Genomic DNA, 24,775 nt, shown 5'->3' with positions numbered 1-24,775 from the left:
GCTCTGTCTCCATCGCGGCAAGCCAGCTCGGCGCTGGCTCCCACGATGGTGCTCGTAGGTGCTCAATCTCGCCGAGAAAGAGAGCGAGATTGACACAAAATCGGGTTCACCTACTGTACCTCATTATTGGTCATTTCATTGTTCGTATCCTATTTAGACCCACCATAAATTAAAACTTCTTGTATTGATAGTAAAAGAAAGATTTACGCTTCCACAAACTATATTAATTCCATTTCAGTATCTTTAGCCCTATTTTCCAGCCTTTTCCTCTTATATTCACATCCTTAAAGCATGATGACAAATGGGGGCTGCTACCTTTAAAAAGGAGTTCCAGTCTCCCCCAAAAAATAAAGTCAGCCGCTACAAATACTTACCTGCCCAGTCAAGCCAATTCTTCAATCGGCAGGGGCTTAAACCTTAGGTATAGGAAACTGGTGGTGAAGCCTTCCAGCTTCACAGCTGATTTCGTACTGCATATGCGTGAGACACACTGCGATTTCTGAATGGTCCCGAAGTGTTCTGGGACCTGCGTGTGTCCCAGAAGGCTGTGGGGTGGGGGGATGAGGTGGGAGCCAAACATGCTTGTAGAACGCTTTAAAGATTTGATCCAGAAGTAGTTTTGATAGGTACCGCCCCCACCACAAAAAAAGTGCCAAATGTGGCAGTGGAAGGGGATAGGATGCAAACAAGCGGAACATTCCCTTTGGGATTAAATTTGTTTTTCAAAGGTGCAGGCTCCAAGGCTATTATTATCTGATCCTGGCCTAACTACCCAGTGGGTTCTGGGGTTAATTTACTAGAAACAATAAATAAGGTAACACTGTGTTTGCTTTGAATACCCAATAATTTGTGATGGAAATTCCAAAAACAAGTTCATCTTGTTTTTTTTGTAACACAATTGCTTGATTGAAGCAAACACAACTTCCTCTTATTTACTAAGCACAGTAAACATTCACTTCGGTGAACAGCTTCAAATATTGTAGTAAATCAACCATATTGACTTTTAATAAACAAGTTCAATTGGAGCTTACTACTTCAATAAGCATATGTTTGTTCCAAGTTAGTGACTTACCATGCAGAGAAGCCAAAATCAGAATGATTGCATCTGTAAAAATTAAGATGGGAATAATTACAGAAATGACTGTGCCCATATTTCAACCCTACCACTTTAAGAGCTAAACAACATAGATGGTAATTTCTAGTTACTGAGCATTTTAATGACTGGGGGAAGTCAACTCTTTTCCAGCATGCTGAAATCAATGTACTGTTAATGAGGTGATTGCCTACATGTGCCTAAATGCTTAGTAGCAACTAGCAAGAGATTGAAATTGTTTATTCCTGTGAACGTGCTGCTTCCTTATCATATTTATGCCTTATAATAACTTAAACTTACCTTCAATCATGTCAGCTTCCTTTTTCCCTATTTTGCTCTTATGCAGTATGTATTTCTTGAAGTAGTAATGCCAGTTTCTACATTTTGTTAAACTGTCACTCAAGGTAAAACAATGCATGCATTTTCTGTTTATTTTTGAGGGGATAAGAGAAATTATGGGAAACATTTTATTATTGTGTTGTAAATATTGGTGCATGTTCTGTGTGCCAAATTATCAAAGGTAAGACAAATTCTGTGTTGCGTTGGACCATCCTTGTTAAATCATTTTAAAAGTGCTATGTACTGAATAACCACATTTGAATTTGGTGCACTACCACCACCATGTGAACAATTACCAAACTGAAGTGTGCCACTTTTATTCATTTGAATATGAGATAATAGAAGTAGGGGTTGCATTTATTTTTCACCAGTTCCCCTGATCCAAAATTCAACAAATGTATATTACAAATTCAGTTGGATTTACGTTAATATAAATGATGAAAGATTAAATGCAATAAATAAAACTGAACGTATGCTACATTTGTGGAATTGCGGATCAGAGAATTGGTGAGAAATAAAAGAAACCCTTGCTGCTATTATCTCCTTCTCATTGTGCTATTTATGGTGCCAGTCCCTATTGTCAATTTAACTTAATACAGTTTCAGCTGAATAAATATTGATCCTGTACATTAAAAAAAGGTCTAGACTTTATCTTGTTTCATATTTGTATTAATATGTCACACAAAGAGCTAATTAGGCAGGCTTATACATTTTTTTTTTGCCATATGTCAGTCTTTTTATTCACCCCAGGAGTGTACAGTGCCTTGAAAAAGTATTCATACCCCTTGACATTTTCTACATTTTGTCATGTTACAACCAAAAACGTAAATGTATTTTATTGGGATATAGGTGTCTGTTTATGAAGCACTGGAAAAAAAACACTGCTCCATTCTCTGGCATTCACAGAGGAGATCTCTCTCCTCTGAGTGTCAGTTTATGGAGCTGTGTAGATTGTGTCTCCTTTTATGAAGTGAAGCGATTTACAAACGCTTCAAACAGTGAAGAACGCCCCCTGATACTGGAATCTCGTGAGACATAGCGAGATTATAGTATCAGAAATTCACCGAAACACAGAGGTGTCTGTTTATTAAGCAGTGATAAATTATCACTGCTCAGTACACGGACAGACGGCCCACCTCATGTTAATAAAATAAATAATCCCCCTACATAATATATTCACTACACACACATTATATATATATATATATATATATATATATATATATATATATATATATATATATATATATATATATACATACATACACACACACACACGTTTTTTTATATATATATATATATTTATATATATATATATATATATATATATATATATTTATATATATATATATATATTTATATATATATATATATATATTTATATATATATATATATATATATATATATATACACACACATAAATATGGCAGGGGGGCATGGTTACTGTCTTGGGGGTCTGATCGAGGTAGAAGGAAGTTAATAATCTTTCTCCTTTCTCCTCCGTTCCCCTCCGGCATTCTCTCTTCACTTCCTGATTCACCACCTCTGAGCTGGTGAATTGGGGGGGGGGGGGGTTTATATTCTGACACAGATCGACAGTGAAGTGCTGAGATCACACCTTCATAAACTGGCCATTTCTGTGCCAGTTAACCACTTACCCCCCGGACCATATTGCTGCCCAAAGACCAGAGTACTTTTTGCGATTCGGGACTGCGTCGCTTTAACAGACAATTGCGCGGTCGTGCGACGTGGCTCCCAAACAAAATTGGCGTCCTTTTTTTCCCACAAATAGAGCTTTCTTTTGGTGGTATTTGATCACCTCTGCGGTTTTTATTTTTTGCGCTATAAACAAAAATAGAACGACAATTTTGAAAAAAATGAATATTTTTTACTTTTTGCTGTAATAAATATCCCCCAAAAATATATAAAAAAAACATTTTTTTTCCTCAGTTTAGGCCGATACGTATTCTTCTACATATTTTTCGTAAAAAAAAATCGCAATAAGCGTTTATTGATTGGTTTGCGCAAAAGTTATAGCGTTTACAAAATAGGGGGTATTTTTATGGCATTTTTATTAATATTTTTTTACTAGTAATGGCGGCGATCAGCGATTTTTTTTTTTTGGTATTGCGACATTATGGCGGACACTTCGGACATTTTTGACACATTTTTGGGACCATTGGCATTTTTATAGCGATCAGTGCTATAAAAATGCATTAGATTACTATAAAAATGCCACTGGCAGTGAAGGGGTTAACACTAGGGGGCGGGGAAGGGGTTAAGTATGCCTGGGTGTGTTCTTACTGTGGGGGGGGGGGTGGGCCTCACTAGGGGAAACACTGATCCTCGGTTCATACAGTGTATGAACCGAAGAAAAGCATTTCCCCTGCTGACAGGAACGAGAGCTGTGTGTTTACACACACAGCTCCCGTTCCCCGCTCTGTACCGAGCGATCGCGTGTGCCCGGCGGCGATCGCGCCCGCCGGGCACACGCACGGGAGTCGGGGGCGAGCGGGGGGCGCGTGCGCGCGCCTCCGGCGGCGCGCGTGCGCCCCTAGTGGCGGCTAAAGGGTAGGACGTCATAATACGTGATCTCGCCTAGGAGAGCCACCTTGTGGACGTATTATGACGGTGCGGCGACGGCAAGTAGTTAATGACAGATTCTCTGTGTGCGGAGATAATCGGTGGAGAAACCATTTATGAGCTGAGATCAGCGGTGATCCTTGGATGCTGTTCACAGTTTCATAAACGGACACCTTTATGTGATAGACCAACACAAAGTGGCACATGATTGTGAAGTGGAAGGAAAAAGATAATTGGGTTTTAATTTTTGTTTTACAAATATGTAAAAAGTGAGGCGTGCATTTATATTCAGCCCCCTTTACTCTGATACCCCTAACTAAAATCCAGTGGAACCAATTGCCTTCAGAAGTCACCAAATTAGTAAATAGAGTCCATTTGTGTGTAATTTAAACTCAGCATAAAAACAACTGTTCTATGAAGACCTCAGAGGTTTGTTAGAGAACCTTACTGAACAAACAAACAGCATCATGAAGGGCAAGGAACACACCAGACAGGTCAGAGATAAAGTTGTGGAGAAGTTTAAAGTAGGGTTAGGTTATTAAAAAAAAGATCCGAACATGGAAAGAGTATGGCACAAATGCAAAATCTATCAAGAAATGTCTGTGTCCACCTAAACTAACAGGCTGGGCAAAGAGAGCATTAATCAGAGAAGCAGCCAGAGGGCCCATGATAACTCTGAAGGAGCTGCAGAGATCCACAGCTCAGGTGGGAGAATCTGTCCACAGGACAACTATTAGTCATGCACTCCACAAATATGGTATTTATGGAAGAGTGGCAAGAAGAAAACCATTGTTTAAAAAAAAGCCATAAAAAGTCCTATTTGAAGTTTGTGAGAAGCCATGTGGGGGGACACAGCAAACATGCGGAAGAAGGTGCTCTGGTCAGATGAGACCAAAATTAAACTTTTTGGTCTAAAAGCTATGTGTGGCGGAAAACTAACACTGCACATCACCCTGAACACACCATCCCCACCGTCCCCATTGTGAAACATGGTGGTGACAGCATCATGTTGTGGGGATGCTTTTCTTCAGCAAGGACAGGGAAGCTGGTCAGAGTTGATGGGAAGATCTATGGAGTCAAATACAGGGCAATCATAAAGTTAAACCTGTTAAGAGTCTGCAAGCAACTTGAGACTGGGGCAGAGGTTCACCTTCCAGGAGGAAGGGTTATCAGCTATTTCAGGTTTTTATTGATATCTTTGTTGGGGAGATTTCCTCTTACTTTTGTTGTCACTACTAGGTCCTGTTTGCAATTGTGTTTTGGGAGGCCTCCAATAGTTCCCCTTGTGCTGCAAAGGCAGCGGAATGAGAGTATGCATGCCACGGTCATGATGCCACTGCCATGATGCTTTCAAATTCTTCCTCCCTGTCAATTATTACAGGTTCTGGAGGACCAATATTCCATTCTGGAAAGGGATTGGGAATAGAGGGCTTTAACAGAGTAACATGAAAAACAGGGTGGATCCTGAATGAGTCTGACAGTTCCAGCTCATAGGCTACCTCATTGATTCAACTCTTCACTGCAAAAGGAACCACAAACTTAGGACCCAACTTTCTTGAAGGGCATGCCAACCTTAGATTTGCTGTGGATAGCCACGGAAGATTTCCGGGTTCAAGAATGAATTCCCTTGTCTTCTCCTGTCAAAGGTTTCTGTGTTCCTGTGTTTTTCCATTGTTTCCTGTAATCATTTGTTATTGGAACTGAAGAAGTTTATTGTCTCAAGAGCAGCTGGTACTGAGCATTCCATAATGGAGTTAGGGAGAAATGATGGATGGAAGCCATAATTGGCAAAGAATGGAGTTTTCTTGTGGCAGAGTGGGTGGAGTTATTGTAAGCAAACTCAGCTAACGGCAGCAGGGAGATCCAGTCATCCTAGGAAAATTAGGAAAAACAGCATAAATATTGCTCGAGGGTTTGATTGGTCCTCTCCGTCTGCCCATTTGCCTGTGGGTAGTAGGCAGAGGAGAAGAATAAATCAATTCCAAGAGACTCACACAATGCCTTCCAGAACCTGAAGGTGAACTGTACTCCCCGATCAGAGACAATGTTAGCTGGCACTCCATGAAGCTTTATGATTTCCCTGATAAAGACCTGTGCTGTTTCGGGCGCTGAGGGTGTTCCTTTCATTGTGATGAAATGTGACATCTTGGACAGCCGAGCCACCACCACAAAGATGGTGGTATGACCCTCTGCAGGGAGAAACTCCACAATAAAGTCTAGCGATATCATCTTACACGGTCTGTCTGGAACAGGTTTTAACAAGCCCCAGGCCCTGGCTTTACTATTCTTGCTTAAGATGCATGTGGTACAGGATGGGATAATGGAAGTCAGAAGAGCTTCTGCTCATCTACTAAGCTTTGGAGCAACTGCACTTGCAGAATGCAATTGCACCTTACAAAGTGCACAGGGTATCGGCCTTTAGTAAATCAACCTCTTAGTCCAATCCCATATTTTGAAAAGAAAGTAGATACTTTTCATATTTGGTGTAGCAAACTAAGAGTTTTTTTTGAGGCGTAAAATTGATTGAGCTACACTCCTACTTACTCCCAACTTCACTCTATAAAGAATAACCAATCACATGCAAAGAAAAAAAAAATATTTGCTGGCACATGATTGGATGATGGAGGTCAGCAGAGCTCACCCTCATTTATTAAGCTCTGGAGCAACTGCACTTTGCACAGGGGACAGCCTATTTGCCTTGAGTAAATCAACCCCACAGAGTAAGGGGGGTCAGAAGTGCAGAACAAAGAGTGCAGGGGTCAGAAGTTCATAATGCACCAAGTGCATTCTGAGTGTGTATTCTGGTAATTGCCCCCCAATATCTATGCGAGAAACTAAAAGCACACAACACCAATCGCATTCTGCGATCCACCAACCAAAATCTACTCCAGATACCCAAAGCCAGATACAAGTCCAAAGGAGAACGAAGATTTGCGGTCCAAGGACCTCGACTATGGAATGCCCTACCAACCGCCATCCGATTGGAGGTAAACCTTCAGGAGAAAGATCAAGACCCATCTCTTCTGAGGGCCCAGGGAATGGATACCAAAGCGCCCAGAGGCGATTCAGTTTGCATGTGTTGCGCTATATAAGTTTGTCACTCACTCACTCACACATAGAGCAAAAGTGTCAGGATTGTGTATCTCACTAAATGAAGGGGTTTAGGGTGCAACAACTATAGAGAACAGGGATCAGGAGCATGGAGCATGGGTTCAGCATTGCATTGCACACTGGGCAAAGGGGTCAAAAGTCAGAAGTGTGTAATTCAAACAGTGCAAGGCTCGGTGATGCATTACACATGGACTGCAGGAGTCAGGATTGGGTCATGCACAGAATGCAGGCTTGTGTAAAAAAAGTAGCACCCTATGTTAAAGCATCACAAAGCACCCTCCCCATTACTATCTTCACTCACCACCACCCAGTAAATGCTCAGCTTTGCAGTACCCAACATTACACACTTTTGCAGAATATAGTCTTACTGGGCATGAAAAACATCCTGCTGCCATCTTATCACTGACAGTCAGCAGCATCTGTCATGTATTGCTTACTGGTAGCTGGCAGGCAGGCTCAAGCTGTCTGGTGTTGAAAGTGCATATTCTGACAGCAGCAGGAAGTCCAGCTGGAAAAATTATCCCTTTTACTGACTTCTAATACAACCAACAGGAACACATAAGACCATGCTGGGATTGGAAAATAATGATCTGCCACTATTTTGTGCCCACCACTGCCCTCAGACATAGACTTTGAGGCAATTGGCTGTTCAGGAAATTTCTGGGGTCTGGCAGAGAGGAGGTGGGTCTGGCAGAGAGAAGGGGGGATCTGGCAGAGAGGAGGGGGGTCTGGCAGAGAGGAGGGGGGTCTGGCAAAGAGAAGGGGGGGTCTGGCAGAGAGAAGGGGGGGGGTCTGGCAGAGAGGAGGGGGGTCTGGCAGAGAGGAGGGGGTCTGGCAGAGAGGAGGGGGTCTGGCAGAGAGGAGGGGGGGTCTGGCAGAGTAGGTGGTCTGGCAGAGAGGAGAGGGGGTCTGGCAGAGAAGATGAGGTGCTGATCGATCTGCACATTAAGGGGGGGGTCCAACGATGGGGGACTCGGGATCGCTCACCACTGAAGGCATGGGGACAGTGCTGGTGGTGGGAGAGAGAGCATCAGTGCAATTCAGCCACAGGAGGGGTTGGGTGATGGGGAGGGAGGAAGCAGTCATCACTGACACCACAGGAGGGGGCAGAGAGTTAGTGCTGCTGGCAGCCGTGGCACTCAGAAAAGTATGAGACCACATCCAGCCACTGGGGAATGATGGAGGGCTGCAGTTCAGGTACTTCCCACACTGGCTGGAGGACACAAGCCCGGGCACAGCTTGTACAGGTAGCAACCGCCGCAACCCCAACTCTGACCCACATTATCGGGGGGGGGGGGGCAATTTGTCCGGCTCTGAGGCCCCAGGTGAACGTGGTGCCCCTGGGCTGTGCCCAGTTGTGGCCTCTCAGTAAGACAACCCTGGGTACAGAGAAACAATCCAAAGGTCTAAACGTGAAGCCTGAGAAGTGGCGACGGGAAAAGAAGCCAGGAGGCTTAAGGTCAATTTTCTTTTGTGTTTTAAATGGATGGTGGAAACTCCTGAAGAGGTAATCAGTTGTTTCATTGAAAATACTATTTTCTGTTGAAATAAAAGTGGGCCATCAACCCCTAAAATATATTTCCTAGCCATATTAAACTCATTGTTAAGCACTAATTGACTGAACCCCCTGGAATATCACAGCAAGTTATGCCCTGTACACACGATCAGGCTTTTGCCCAGCCAAACTCACATCGGAATTCCGACTGAATTCCATCGGAGTAAAATAGAACATGTTCTCTATCTAAACTCTGATGGAATTCATCGTAATTTACGATGGGGCATACACACGGTCGATTTCCCTGATGGAAAAAAGTCAGTCAGGCTTTTTCATTGGAAATTCCGATCGTGTGTACGGGGAATAACTCTAAGAAGGGACTAACGCAGTGAAAAAGCCTTCACAATAATCAGTGCTTATTACAGTAAAGATTTTTCAAAAATAGAAGTTATTCACATGTCTCATTCTATCACATATCCAAAAATAAGGGGATTGCTCCTCGTTTTAAGACAGTTGGTGGAGTCATGCTTTACACCCCACGAGGCAGATGCACATCCAGAACTGCTAATGTATAGTGCAATATGGCTTAATATTATAGAACTGCATTTCAGACTATTTGGCCATCGTCAGTGCACAATTTTGAAAGTATGTGATAGTTTTAAAATATAGTATATTATACAGGTTGTCACGGTCAGGGGTCAGGTTCAGAAACCTAATTGAGAATCTAAGTAAAAAACGGTGTTCACCAGAATTCCTGATGGTGGAGATGGGTTTAGCTGCATGTTAATACCAGGTTACAGGCCTCAGGGGTAAGCAAGTCAGGGTTCATTAGCAAATATAGCAGGTAAGGATCAAACAGAAGCCTAGTCAGTAACAAGCCAAAGGTTGGTAACAAGTAGGGTTCAAGCTAAAATGTAGTCGAGGAACAAGCCAAAGGTCGGTAACAAGTGATAGAAAAGATATGGAGAGCAGCAAGGAAAGACAAAAGTGAGATACTTGGCTGGAGAGAGCATACAAATCTGTCAAACAGGAAGTGCAGAGGCTTTGCTTAACTACTTTAGCCCAGAAGGATTTACCCCCTTAATGACCAGGCCATTTTTTTGTGATACGGCACTGTGGTACTTTAACTGACAATTGCGCAGGCGTGCAACACCTGTACCAAATAAAATGTATGTTTTTTATTTTACCATAAATAGAGCTTTCTTATTGGTGGTATTTGATCAAATCTTTTTTACACTATAAACAAAAAAGACAGACAATTTGGAAAAAAAAAATATATTTTTTACTTTCTGCTATAATACCTTTCCAAAAAAAATATATATAAAAAAATGTATTTATCAGTTTAGGCCAATATGTATTCTACTACATAAAAATTGCAATAAGCGTATATTGATTGGATTGTGCAAAAGTTATTTTGTCTACAAAATAGGGGATAGATTTAAGGACTTTTATTTTTTTTAATTCTTTTTACAATTAATGGCGGTGATCTACGATTTTTAGCGGGACTGTGAAAAAATCTGACTGTAAGTGACACTTTTTGGGGACCAGTGACACCAATACACTGATCAGTGCAAAAAAAATATGCACTGATCACTGTATAAATGACACTGGCAGGGAAGGGGTTAACACTAGGGGTGATCAAAGGGTTAACTGTGTGTTCTAACCGTGTGGGGGATGGGCTCACTGGGACAATACAGAGATCGCTGTTACTGATTACTAGGAACAGATGATCTCAGTGTTGTCCCCTGTCAGAATGGGGATCTGCCTCTAAAGCGATTGCAAGTTGCCAGCAGAGGGACCAGCGCACGCACTCCCCGGCGTGCTGCACACATGTGCTCACACTATCTATTGCATGAGACAATGTACAGGCACGTTGTTTTGCCCAATAGAGCCGCCCTGCCGCAGTATATATGTGGTGGGTGGTCTTTAACTGGTAAATCAGGAAGTTCGTGGAAGGAGCAAACAGTTCACAATCAGAATAAACAAGGTCCAAGGCAAGATCATTTAAGGAATGAGCTGTCCAGCATTCTAGGTGGCTCATCAAGAAGAGAGATTGCCATTGATAAAGCAGAGGTTCTGGGTTCAAGCACTGCAACTGGTACTCTTATTTGGAGATACACGTTTGTAAAGTAAAACTTAATCTGAAAAAACATTACAACTTTTTTTGTTATCTTTTCCTTCATCATGTAAATGTTTTTTTGTTTTTTTTCCAAAAATTGTATAGGGTTGTATACGGACAATTTAGTGAAATACAATTTAGTGCAAAGTTCCTTAGTCTATTACAAACATATTCAATGTTTCTTTTCTCCTGAATTGCTGCCAAACACTTTAATAGGAAGTATGATTGACAAAAATTGTCTTTGCTGTTGTTGGTTTCATCTATTTATTTTTTAAATTGCCCAGTACAAGCACTGTCTGCTGTAAGAAATCACTAAGCAGGGCCTTAAAAAAAGAAATAGCTTTCTCTATTTAATTAAAGATAGTGAAGCTAGTTGCATTGTTTTGTGTATTTTTCCAGAGACTAAAGTGTATTTCATATTACCATTTCCAAAACACTATTTGTATGCTGTTCCCATCCTCCAGCCAATGGAAATTTAGCATCCTATTTGTCAAAAATGGACATAAGATAAACCTTGGATAATAAATCTAGTCTTTAATGGCGAGCCAGGTCAAATATCAAAGATAATTTCAAAACATCAGTTAATCTTGCCTGTTATAGCAAATAAAAGCATAAGATGTGGAAAATACTAAAATAGTTTTCAGGAGACAAGGTCAGATGAGTTTAAGACTAGCACTTAGGCCCCTGAAAACGAGATAATACAAGTGTATTTGAAGGTTGTCATCTATCCAGGTCATGGTAAAGCTAGTGTTAGTTACGCATATTCAACTGGACATGTTCTGTAATGTTGAACACATTTTGCTGCTTTTCCAAGCACCTTCTTCAGCTCTGTTAAACATCAGGAACATACCCCAACACTGATATGGGTAACTCAATCACCTTGAGCAAATAACCATGAAATGCATCAAGGCAGATATTGATTGTCCAATAACTTGATGTAAGGTGTGAAAGGCTCTTACAGTATATTTACATACTCCAATCCCACAGTTGTAAACAAGTGTTAATCATTAAAATCACACAACTGAAGTTGTGAATTGTTGTCAAATCACCAAGGTAGAAATGTTTAAATGGTATTACATTTCGGCATCAGAGCTGAAAATGTTGCTTAAATAAACTGGGACATCCCTGTGAGACTGTCAGCAGTAACATTCTTGCAGCTGCTGGGAGTTAAGATCCTATTTATGTACGCAAAGTCCCATAACTACTTCTCACAAGGATGACGTCAATCTTTGACAAAACTATTAGGGCGGGCGACGTCAATCTTTGACTAAACTATATGGGGGCGGACAATGTCAATCTTTGACTAAACTATTAGGGCGGACAATGTCAATCTTTGACTAAACTATTAGGGCGGACGACATGCTGACGTCATCGCGACTTGCGAGTCCCGGAAGTGCGGGTGCCGGCCGGTGTTTATTTCACTCTGTTCTTCAATGTATGGGAGATGATTTTTGAATACAATAAAATTGTTGGATTCACGCAATGTGGAGCTCTCTTTATTTTTTAAAAGTGGGATATCCTTGGACGGACGTAAGAAAGAGAGAGACTGCCTGCAGGTACACAAATTGCTGACCGGATCACAGTCTAAAGGCCGTGGCATCTGGTAAGCTTCTTTACTTCCGGTGGTGGTCACACATGGTGTTAACAGCACAGTAGAGTGTCTAAGAGGCTTTATATGGACTGAGAGTTCAATATCGTGATACTTCTGTATGTATGCGTGACTCTGTTTTTAATTTTTTTTTTTTTTTTCATAAAGTTTTATTAAGTGAGTATGGAATCAAACATAATATCGCATAGATACATCATATGAATGCATATTAAAACAATAGAAAAACATATCTGAGAAAAATGATGACGTAAGTCAGAATCATATGTTAATACAGTCATCACTCAGAGAACATAAACTATGAAGAGAGATCAGCGAATGAGAGAGCATTATATAGTATATATATATGTTTTTTTTTATTTTTTTTTATTATACCTATCTCGACCAGGGAGTGTGTTGTTCAATTGTGTATTGCATCTGTGGTCGAGGTATGGGGAGAAGGGGTGGGGGAGGGAGGGGTAAGGGAAGAGACAGAGAGAAAGAGAAAGAGAAAAGAGAAAGGAGGAAAAAAAAATATTGATTTATTTGCTAGACTTAGGATAAATTACTGGAATATTCCATTCAAACTAACAAGATATTCTATAGCCTCGCACAGGGTGATACTGAATATTACTGAATGAGAGTTTTATATGATTGTGAATCTTTGAAAACCGTCCAATCGTACCAAGTCGACGAGAAATTCGTTATCTTTTCCTGTGAAATGCTTATGAGTTCTTCTATTCTTTCTATGTAATTGATCCGCCTGAACCATTCTGTCTTAGAGGGTGTATTATTTGTGAGCCAATGGGCAGGGATGCATTGTCGTGCGGCATTTATCATAAACATTGGTAGCGACTTTAGATAGCGCTTTCTTGGGAGGGAATTGAAGTGGAGGAGGTATTGCGCTGGAGTAAAGTCAAGGTTTTCCGAAGTGACTAAAGAAATGGTGTTATGGACTAATGTCCAAAAGTTCTGTATCAGTGGGCAGGTCCACCATATGTGGAGCATCGAGCCCTCTCCCTGTTTACACCTCCAGCATCTGTCAGAGATAGATGGTGAGAATTTGTGAAGAATAGAGGGTGTCCTGTACCATCTAGTGATAATCTTAAAACTGCATTCTTGTGTGGCAACATTTAATGACCCTTTGTGTGCATACGTATATATTTTTTCCCAGTCTTCATCAATCAGGGAGGTGTTTATATCTTTTTCCCAGTTTTGACATGAGGAGCTGGAGAAATCTGTCCTATCCTCAAACATGGAGTTGTACAATGATGAAATAATATGTCTTTGGGGCGTTACTTTTGTGCAGAGGTCTTCTAATTTCGTAAGGGGTCTTGTCCAGCAGTGAGCTGTGTCGGTCTTAGTCAAATAGTGTCTAATTTGGATATAATTCCAAAACGGAATTGAGAAAGGCTTGATGTCTCTGTTCAGGTCTTCTCTAGACAACAGCTTCTTATTTTTGAAGAAGTGTTTGGAAAGGATTCGGTCATGTGGCCAATGAAGGCTTAAAAAATTCCTCTCGAGCCCCGGGGGGAAATCAGGATTATTTTTCAGAGAAGTCAAAGGGCTAAGCCAGGGGGTGGTATTTGAGGATTTAAATGTGCTATGAAAGATTCTTAGAGTAGGGCTTACAAGGGGATGTGCCTTAACACTCTTCAAGTGATATTTAGGGTCTAACCATGGTAGGGTACGAAGTTCTTGGGTGAACTGCGCCTGTTCCAATGTTACCCAATCCTTAACTGATTGATGTATGTTCCAATATACAATACGTGTCAGAAGAGCCGCCTGGTGGTATTTTTTAAGATCCGGTAGTGCTATTCCACCTCTGTTTTTAGGTAAGTATAATCTGGAAATTTTTATCCTGGGGGATTTGCCTCTCCAGACAAATTTTGAGCACGCTCTGCGAAAGGTAATAAAGAAGGATGAAGGTAGAAAAATGGGAATTGTCTGCATAATGTAAAGGAAACGGGGTAATGTTGCCATTTTGACTAGGGAGGCTCTACCAAACCAGGAGATATTCAAAGAGTTCCATCTTTTTAGGTCTTCTTGTGTCTCTTTTAAAATAGGCAAAAAGTTTAGTTTATAGAGGTCTTCTAGATTTTTAGGGATTTCTATTCCAAGGTATGTTATGTTAAGTTTGGCCCATGTGAACGGGTAATTTGTCCTACATATGTCTACAATTCTTGATGGTAACGTGATGTTTAGGGCATTAGATTTAGAGTGATTGATTTTTAGGTTAGACAATAGATTAAAATAGTCTAAGTCCTTTAAGAGGTTTGGGATGGAAATGTGAGGTTCAGAGAGGAACAGTAGCATGTCATCAGCGAATGCCGCGATTTTATAAGTATTCTTCTGTATCTGTAGCGGTTGGGTTAGTGTAGAGTGCAGTAATGTAAGCCTTCATTTGGGGTAAGATGCCTATGTGATCCAGAACTGCGTCAATGTAGTCCCAGGCCACTCTATCGAACGCCTTTTCGGCATCCAGGGAAAGAAAGAAGCCCTGTTTCTTGTTGGAAGTCAACCAATGGCTAATGTTAAGGGCTTTAATTGTGTTGTCGCGTCCCTCTCTACCTGGGATGAATCCCACCTGATCTAAAGATATAAGGGAGTTAAGTAAGGGCACTAACCTGTTAGCTAGGATTTTTGCGTAGATTTTTACATCAACATTTATTAATGATATGGGCCTGTAATTCGTGACTTGCGTTGTGTCTTTACTTTCTTTAGGAATTACTGTAATATGTGCTTCTAGCAATTGTAAAGGAGGTTGGCGATCTGATGCAAGTGATTGGAAGGTCCTTAAAAATCTTGGTTTTAAGATATCGGTGAACGTCTTATAATATTGTAGGGGCAGGCCATCTGGTCCAGGTGCTTTACCTATTCTCATCTCCTTGATAGCTCTATCGAATTCTGGGCCTGATATAGGGGCTTCTAATTCCTGTGTTTTTTCGCTAGTTAGCTTAGGTGGGCTATATTTCACTAGGAAATCCCGAATCATTTTTGATCTTTTTTCTGAATTTAGAGGGCATTTTGGGTTTGACGGGAGGTCATAAAGGGATTGGTAGTATGCTTCGAACTGTTTGGCGATCCCCTCGTTAGTGGAATGTGATTTCCCTTGGGAGTCTCTAATTTCTGTTTTTAATTTTACTTCTCACAAGAGCTCTTTTACTACACACAGGGGGTTATTTATGAAAGGCAAATCCACTTTGCACTACAAGTGCAAAGTGCACTTGAAATTGCATTTGGAAGTGCAGCCGCTGTAGATCCGAGGGGGACATGCAAGGAAGATAAAAAACAGCATTTTAGCTTGCACATGATTGGATGATAAAATGAGCAGAACTTCCACTCGTTTCAGATCTACCCCTCAGATTTACAGCGACTGCACTTCCAAGTGCAATTTAAAGTGCACTTTGCACTTGTAGTTTGCACTTGTAGTGCAAAATAGATTTGCCTTTCGTAAATAACCCCCACAGTGTGTGGAAGTCTCTTGTAAGTCAAAGAAGAAGCATTTTTTTAGGTGGGAAAGAATTTAACACATGCATGTGGAGTGGGAATGAAAAGGGTGGAGGATAGTTGGAGTTCCAGGGCTTTTTTTCTCAGATAATAGATGCATGAACTTCCCCCTGCTGAGTCATCCTTTATCTCTGTTCCCTACCTACCTCTGAGCACCACCCCTTGGTTCCACTCCCAACCCACCTCCCTGTATCGCCCCTTTTAGAAAATACAGAACCAAGTATAATTTTGTGCTACTAAAACTAGTAATTTGATATACCCCACCTCAGAAATAATTGACCCCCAAAAACAATAGATCCCAAACACAACAATAGAACCTCTTCCCAGCAACAATGGAACCCCCACAACAAAATACCACCCAACAACAAAAGATCCCCAACAGAGACAATAGATCCCCCAGCAGGCAGCATCAATAGACCCTCCAGCCCACAACCCAGCACCCCTTGTGATAAAATACATTTAGCCCTGGCTCACACTGGTGCGTTTTGACATGCAATTTGACATGTCAAATCCCATGTCAAATCAGCGGCATTTGCTGGCAATGGGACCGTCCTAATCGGTGCGAAGCCACATCTGCGGCGTTGCACCGATTTCAAAAAGTTGTTTCTGTACTTCTTTTTGCGATTTCAGGCCACGATTTATATTGACATCTGTGCAGAAACCTGCATAGATGACTCTGAAATCGTGGCCGAAATCGGGACTGACAAGTGGGAGTGAAATCGTGCACGGCTTCATTCCCGCAGCCCAGTGTGAACCTGGTGCTGGAGAGTGCCGGAACTGCGTTCCCGCTGAAAAAAAGCCATGTGTAGTTCTATTATCTAGCAGGCAAGGCTGACATCACTGGTTGGGATTTCAGTGCAACAAAGACACTGTCAGCTGAAACAGGAGCACCCTGGATTTCTAGAAGATCAACAGGCATTTTGAAATGGTAAAACAAGGTAAAAAAAGTGTGCAATATATTGCAGAGATTTAAAGAATATGTTTTTTCCTTTTTTTGGACTCACATACCACTTTATATTTTATGAATGTGGTATGTGGATTGCGCTACCCTGGTGGTATCTGGAGGATTTAGCAAAAGAAAAAGGAAATTTAGTTTCCACAATTTGTTGATGCCCTTTTACAAATTATGGGCCAGATCCAGAGAGAGATTTTGACGGTGTACCTACTGATACGCTGGCGTACTTTCAAATTTCCCGCGTTGTATCTTTAGTTTGAATCCTCAAACCAAGATACGACGGCATCTGGGTTTGATCCGACAGGCGTACGGCTTTGTACGCCTTCGAATCGTAGATGCAATACTTCGGCGTCCGCTGGGTGGAGTTTGCGTAGTTTTCCGCCTCGGGTATGCTAATTAGCTTTTTCCGACGATCCACGAACGTACGCGCGGCCGTCGCATTCTCTTACGTCGTCTCTAGTCGGCTTTTTCCGGCGTATAGTTAAAGCTGCTATTTTGCGGAATATAGATAGACTTGTCATGTTAAGTATGGCCGTCGTTCACGCGTCGAAATTTCATTTTTTTTTTTTTTGGCGTAAGTCGTCCGTGAATAGGGATGGACGTAATTCGCATCTAAGTTAAAAAAATGACGTCGTTGCAACGTCATTTCGCGCAATGCACAACGGGAAATTTACGAAACGGAGCATGGTGAGTGGCCATTCTAAACGGTGACGGGAATATCACTGAAGTGGTGAAATTACGTTGTGTTTTAACATCTTATGGGAGAAGCATTGATCGTCTTTATAAGCACTTGGCTAGCACATTGGGAATTTAATGAGAAGAGAACCAATTTAGAAATCCTCTATTTTTTGTCACATGCATATTTATATATATTTTTTCAATTTCTTTCTGGTCATTATAATATTTGTTTGTCTCTGTGGTAATGATTCTTTGAATTTGATAATGGGGAATGCATGCTTTTTAAGAGCACTATTTAATATGTGCATAGTACACATATATATGTGTTTTGTGTTTTTTTGCATTTTTTCTGAGAAGAATATCTGTATATGGGCACTTGGTACACATTTATACTCACTTATATATATTTGGTGTATTGTCAATGGAGGTGACATGTACTGGGGTTAACAATTACAAATATTGCCCAGAAGTAGGTGGATATAGATTAACCACCAGGGTAGCGCAATCCACATACCACATTCATTTTTCATTTAGGACGGGACACCACTGGGTGTTGTGCCCCTTTTTTACTGATTGCAGCACATCCACTATTGCAGAATTATTTTGGTTTTCCATTTGCGCCAGCAACACTTGTATCACAACACTTTATATTTTAGATGACATATTGAATAAAATGAATTTTCTGTGTGATTAACTCAATGTAAAGCAATTCTTTGCATGAAAATATCAGACTTTTAAAGGTACCCACTTAGAAACATAATTTGTAAAAGGGTATAAACAAATTGTGGAAACTAAATTTCCTTTCTCTTTTGCTAAATCCTCTAGATATGTAACCCCATACACCACGACAAGCTATGTATGTTAGTAAAATATTGAATTAACTCAAAACATAGCCACGTTACACTACTGCGTTTACATATAATAATAATAATGGTGAGAAAGGGGTGGAATGGAAATGATGTATTTGTCAGATACGAGATCTGTTTCTTCAGGAGGATAATTAAGGTATATCTATAGCAACCACAAAGAAAGGTGAGATAAAAGGACATCATTGTATAAACAACAAATTATCAGAGTAAAAATATATATTATCCATGCATCAAATAATCGTATTCATAATACCTGAGCCACAGCTCAAACATCTAATTGCGCCACAATTCAAGCACAAGAACAAACAAGGAAAAGCTGGATTATCAGGGGGGTTCCCACAAATATCATAATTGCTCTAGGAAATTTATATGTGGCAGTATTATATATACACAGCTCCAAAAAATTAAAGGAACACTTTTGAATCAGAACTCCTGGGATATTGATCTGGTCAGTTAAGTAGCAGAGGGGGAGGGGTGTATACAGAGGGGGTTGTTAATCAGTTTCAGCTGCTTTGCTGATAATTTTAATTAACAACAGGTACACAGGATGGGCAACAATGAGACAACCTCCAAAATAGGAATGTTTTTTTCAGGTGGAGGTGTGTGACATTTTCTTTCCCTACCCATCTTTTCTGACTGTTTTTCACTAGTTTTGCATTTGGATAGGGTCAGTGTCACTACTGGTAGCACAAGGCCATACTTGGACCCTATAAAGGTTGCACAGGCAGTCCAACTCCTCCAGCATGGAACATCAATACTTGTCATTGCCAGAAGGTTTGCCGTGTCTCCCAGCACAGTCTAAAGAGCATGGAGGAGATTCCAGGAGACAGGCAGTTACTCTAGGAGAGCTGGACAGAGCCGTAGAAGGTCCTTAACCCATCAGCAGGACCTATATCTGCTTCTTTGTGCAAGGAGGAACCGCATGAGCACTGCCAGAGCCCTACAAAATTACCTCCAGCAGGCCACTGGTGTGAATGTCTCTGACCAAACAATCAGAAACAGACTTCATGGGGGTGGCCTGAGGGCCCAGCATCCTCTAGTGTGCTCTGTGCTCACTGCCAGACACTGTGGAGCTTGATTGGCATTTTGCATTGAACACCGGAATTGGCAGGTATGCCACTGGTGCCCCATGCTTTTCACAAGATGACAGCAGGTTCACCCTGAGCATAGGAGAATGACGTGAAGGGGGCTTCCCTGCGACGTTACGACGCACGGGAGCGGAGAACGGCGCCAAATTCAAAAACGTAAACAAACACATTACATACAGTATACTGTACTCTTATAGATTGCAGTACTGTATGTACAAATTACACACACCCCTTGTCCCTAGTGGTCTGCCCAGTGTCCTGCATGTACTTTTGTATAATAAAAACGGTTCTTTCTGCCTGCAAACTGTAGATTGTCCATAGCAACCAAAAGTGTCTTTTTATGTCAAAAATGGTTTTAGAGCATCTAGAAAACAGCGATAATAAATTATAATCACTTGCAGAATTGTGCGATAGCGATTTGTGGGGAAATTCGTCATAAAAAAATAAAAGTAATGACAGCGACAATTGTGCAACTGAGCAAATTTCTGTGATTTTGAGTTGATTACATTATTGAATAATTTGTATTATAATAATATTATTATGTGTTATAATATTTTATCATTATAAATTATATTATAATTATAATTTTTGTTTTTAACAAAAATGTCATACCCGGGATCCCTACAATACTCTTGTTTGTCAGATTTAAGTAAGTTATTCCTAAAAATTACAGGCCTACAGTATAAAACGCCAAATATCCTTGCAAATAATGGTACCCGTTTTTTCCAGCACCATTTTTTCTGAAAGAATCATACCGCCAGGGAGGTTAAATGATGGGGGGGGGGGGGAATCACTGCTTCACACAATCCTGCAGAAGCAATTAACATTACCATATACCTAGAAATCAATGACATGGTTTCTGAGGAGGGAATCTTATTTTAACCTTACCTCCTTTCCAAGTGTCAAGTTAGGAATCGTTGCCCGCTGAATTACAGAGCCGCGATCTTCGTGTACCGGGCGCTCCGTCACTCACAGCCACGCCTCCTGACCCTGCTCATATGATAGACAGTTGCCAAATGCGGGGCCAGGAGGCGTGGCTGTGAGTGACGGAGCGCCCAATACACAGTAGATGGCGGCTCTGTAATTCAGCGACACTCGTTCCTCCTCTTCCCTCGAAGACGGGCAGGGATTTCCCCCCTATTTTCAGGGGGAAAAGTGCGCGTTATACGCCGATAAATATGGTAGTTACCTTCATGTGGATGTCTTCCCAAGATGACATGGGATGTTATAGACATTGATAAACCTAAATGGCCAGTATAAGTATCTTTGACAGTTATGTGAATATTAGACTTGGAAAGTCTCTTTGTGGGTACACAAAATGCCTCTCCTTTTCATGTAAACATCTTTGCTCATTTATAGGTGTTGTGGCAGAGTGTTGCCCTGCCAGGATCTAGAAGGAGGTTGTTTACCCAGAATTCTCAACCATACAGGGTTGAGGGGCTCCAGGGAGCTTGTAACATGAAGAGGAAACTGGCATTTCAGTTCCCTCCTTTCTTAGAAAGGTCCACTTTGGGACCTGGAGCCCGGGGATTTCTGAGAGATCCGGGTGGGATGAAATCCCCAGTCCTGTGTCCTAATTTTGACAACAGCCAGCATACTGATTGGTCAGTGTGTGCTGGGCTTTAAGTAGTAACCTGACCATAGTTATGGGCTCCACCCCAGCAGATAGGAAGTCTGAGTACCAGGAGTCAGGAAGGCTCCACGGGGGAACCAGTGCAGCAAGAGGCTGGTAGCTGTGTGCACCAAGGTGGTCTGTGAAAGTCTGTGCGAGACAGACAAGGGCCTGGAGTGTAAGGCCAGAGCAGCAGTGCTGCAAGTGAGGGCCAACTAGGCTAAATGTCATTTTGTTGATGGTCAAAGCAATGCTGAAACCCCTGCAAGGGAAACCTACCTTTGTTTGCTGAACTTGCTTTTATAAAAAACTAACAAACAAAGCCCTTAAAAAGAAGAACCAGCGAGCGTGGCGGTGTCATTAAAGCCCTACCTTTGACACTAGACCTTTACAGTGTGTACTTTTTTTAACCAACCCACATGATTTGTGAGTTTTAATTGCAGGTGTTTAGGTTTAGGGAAAAGCCTACTTTTCCCCTTCTTTGTTATGTGTATGCTATTCTTCTGTGTAATAATGTCCCATAATCAATCATAAAATGTAAATTAATTTGAAGCATTTGGTTAAGCTATAGGAAAAAAAACACATTGTTTAAATGAAGTTTAAGTTGAATATTACAACAAAAAACGAAAAAATGTAATCTTTTAAAAAATGTTTTACTTTGGCCTTAGGTCTAGCATGCTTCAATAGCACACTGAATTAACTTTAAAAAGAGTTTGTTGTTAACATGGTACAAAACAATATTGTCCAAGAACTGGAAGCAACCGATCATAACTTAAATTGTAGCTAAATACAGTACAAAATTATAAAGTAAACACTGGTAGCTATTGTTAAAGTGGTTGTAAAGTATTTTCTTTTTACTTTTACCTACAGGTAAGCCTATAATAAGGCTTACCTGTAGGTAAAAAAAAAAATCTCCTAATCCTTTAATTGGTCTCTGTGAAGCAACAAAAGGATTGATTCCTGTGAATTTGCTTGTGCCTCTGATTAGGAGTATATTCTACGCCTGTTTACCTGCCCTTTACATTTGAAATAACTCGCCATAAGCTCCTGAAGAAGCGCTCCTTTCAATAACGTGCAACATGTCGAGCTGAGCTTTACATGATACACTTTGCCTTCCATAAACTACATGGTTTTATACATATACCAGTAGGAAGTGACCTTTGTGTCCTCCTTTTCTATATACTGTACCTTTAAAGTTATAGTGCTGTATTGTGTTCTCAGGCCTTCTAGGAATGGCCATTATTGTCATTTATGTGTTTTTTTTTTAAACAATTTGTAATGTTTCTCCTTCAATAAATAACAATTGTTTTAAACCCTGTAATACGCCTATAAAGTCCATCATCTGCCAACTTATTCTTTTAAATCTGAATCTATTGGGACGTGGCATTGTTTTTTGTTTTCGTATCCACAGCTCCACTCTGTTATGATATGATTCTTTATTCCATACTAGCTCATTATGCATTTTCCCTTATGCCCTGTACACGCCCTGTACACACGATTGGTTCGTCTGATGAAAACGGACCAATGGACCGTTTTCATCGGACGAACCGATCGTGTGGGGGCCCCATCAGTTTTTTTCCCATCGGTGAAATAAAATAGAACCTGTTTTAAAATTTTCGTATGGTTAAAAAAAAACAATCGACGCATGCCCCGAAGCATTGAACTCATTTTTCTCTGCACGTCGTTGTGTTTTACATCACCCCGCGTTGGACACGATCTGATTTTTAACCAATAGTGTGTAGGCAAGACTGATGAAAGTCAGCTTCATCGGATATCTGATAAAAAAATCCATCGGTTCGTTTTCATCAGATAAACCGATCGTGTGTACAGGGCATTACAGGTGTAAAAAAAAAAAAAAGTCAGCAGGTTTACTATGCTTTAAATTGCTCTTTGAGCTGTATGATTTAAAGCATAGCTAAATGTTCAAAATTGTGCAATATAAAACAATTTGAAGTACCTTATATGTTCCAATACACTATCATCTGTATTGCAGGTAAAGATTGGCAAAACACTTACACTGCCCACCGGGTCATATGATCATTTATTCTATTTAGTCATTCTGCTTTTTTTTACTTTTACAAAAAACTAAAATATTTTCTCCATCCCTCAAATACAGTATATAATACACATTAGTTGGTCTCCACATAATGAGAGGGGAATCTTCTATGCTGATATAAACCTTTATGTCCAGCAATAACATATATGATGACAGATTTATTTACTAAGATGAAAATGGAGAATATGAATGGTTGGTACTGGGGAAAAAAGTTCTTTACTTATGTAGCCTACCCCCGGAGGAGCTGCTGGTTTGTTTGGGTGGCACATTTACCTTGTGGCTCTCCGAATTCCTGGGGGTGTATGGTGCATATAGCAGTAGTAAAGTAATGTCCACGACAGGTGTCTTTTGCTGTGCTCTTTATTACCCAAGCCGGGTAAAAACAATAAAACTTGTGGTGAAGAGTAGAGTTGGAAGGAGAAGAAACATAAGCAGATTCAGGCTTAGCAATAGGGAAAACAATCCTGCTCCCACGTGTAGCACCTTCTTGCGCCACTCCTGCTTGAGTTAGAATAGCGTACCTGGACAGGCCTCTCTCACCGGCCTGGCAGCCAGGGTATCGCTCAAACCTTTAAGGTTAAGTCTCTGCCACAGACCCTCCTGGAATGAACTCAGGGAAAGAGCTCTGCCACAGGCCTTCCTGATTGTGATTTTGGAGATGAACCTCCTTGATAGAATTACGGCCTGGATCTCCTTCAAGTTGCTTTCAAGTACCAACTGACAGGTGACCAGCCTCTCAGTGTCCCGGATACCTTGATCCCCGGTGGTTTGTCGAGACCCCTATTGGATGGTCCAGGAACACCGCGTGGCACGCATGCCCCGGCCCGGTAGGCCATAAACGCTGGGGCGCCGTGGTGCAGTCACCCTAAATGTAGGTGCCGCCACACAAAGAAGAACCCAGAACCAATAGTGGGCTGTCCCATAAATACCCTCCCCCAGCATGCACAGCGAGTCCCAGTCCTCCTTGGCTGCTGGGAAAAGTACCCAAACCTTGACTCCACTGCTGCCACTTACACCCCAGCAGCAACAGAATGAACCCACAGCACAGCCAAGCTTAGTCAGGGAACCTATTTTTGAACACATTAACTGGATCAGAGTTCAATTAACACCTCTGATCTCCTCTAAATTTAAATAGCACCGGTACTTTGAAGTAACCAGGCGCTACACTTATTACACTTTAAAGTGACCCTGAGGATATAGTACAGAAATTAAAATAAAACTACCCTGTAAAGAAGAAGTTTAATAGCTATTTTTCTGGTGAGCGGTCCTTTAAAGCATAACTGCATAGCATTACAAGATGTCTCCAATTTACAAGCCGACCTCAATGCTCTGTCTAATTGGGCGACTATGTGGCAGATGAGGTTTAATGTTGATAAATGTAAAGTTATGCACTTGGGGGCTAAGAATATGCATGCATCATACATACTAGGGGGCGTGCAACTGCAGCAATCCATAGTGGAAAAGGATCTGGGGGGTTTTGGTAGATCATAAGCTCAATAATGGCATGCAATGCCAAGCTGTGATTTCCAAAGCGAGCAAAGTCCTTCCTTGTATTAAGAGAGGTATGGACTCCATTTTGCCCCTGCACAAATCATTAGTAAGACCTCATCTAGAATATGCAGTTCAGTTTTGGGCCCTGGTTCTCAAAAAGAATATTGGGGAACTGGAGAAAGTGCAGAGA

The sequence above is a fragment of the Rana temporaria genome, chromosome 4 (genome assembly GCF_905171775.1).
Source record: "Rana temporaria chromosome 4, aRanTem1.1, whole genome shotgun sequence".
Classification (NCBI taxonomy): Eukaryota; Metazoa; Chordata; class Amphibia; order Anura; family Ranidae; genus Rana; species Rana temporaria.
This window is presented reverse-complemented; position numbering follows the sequence as displayed.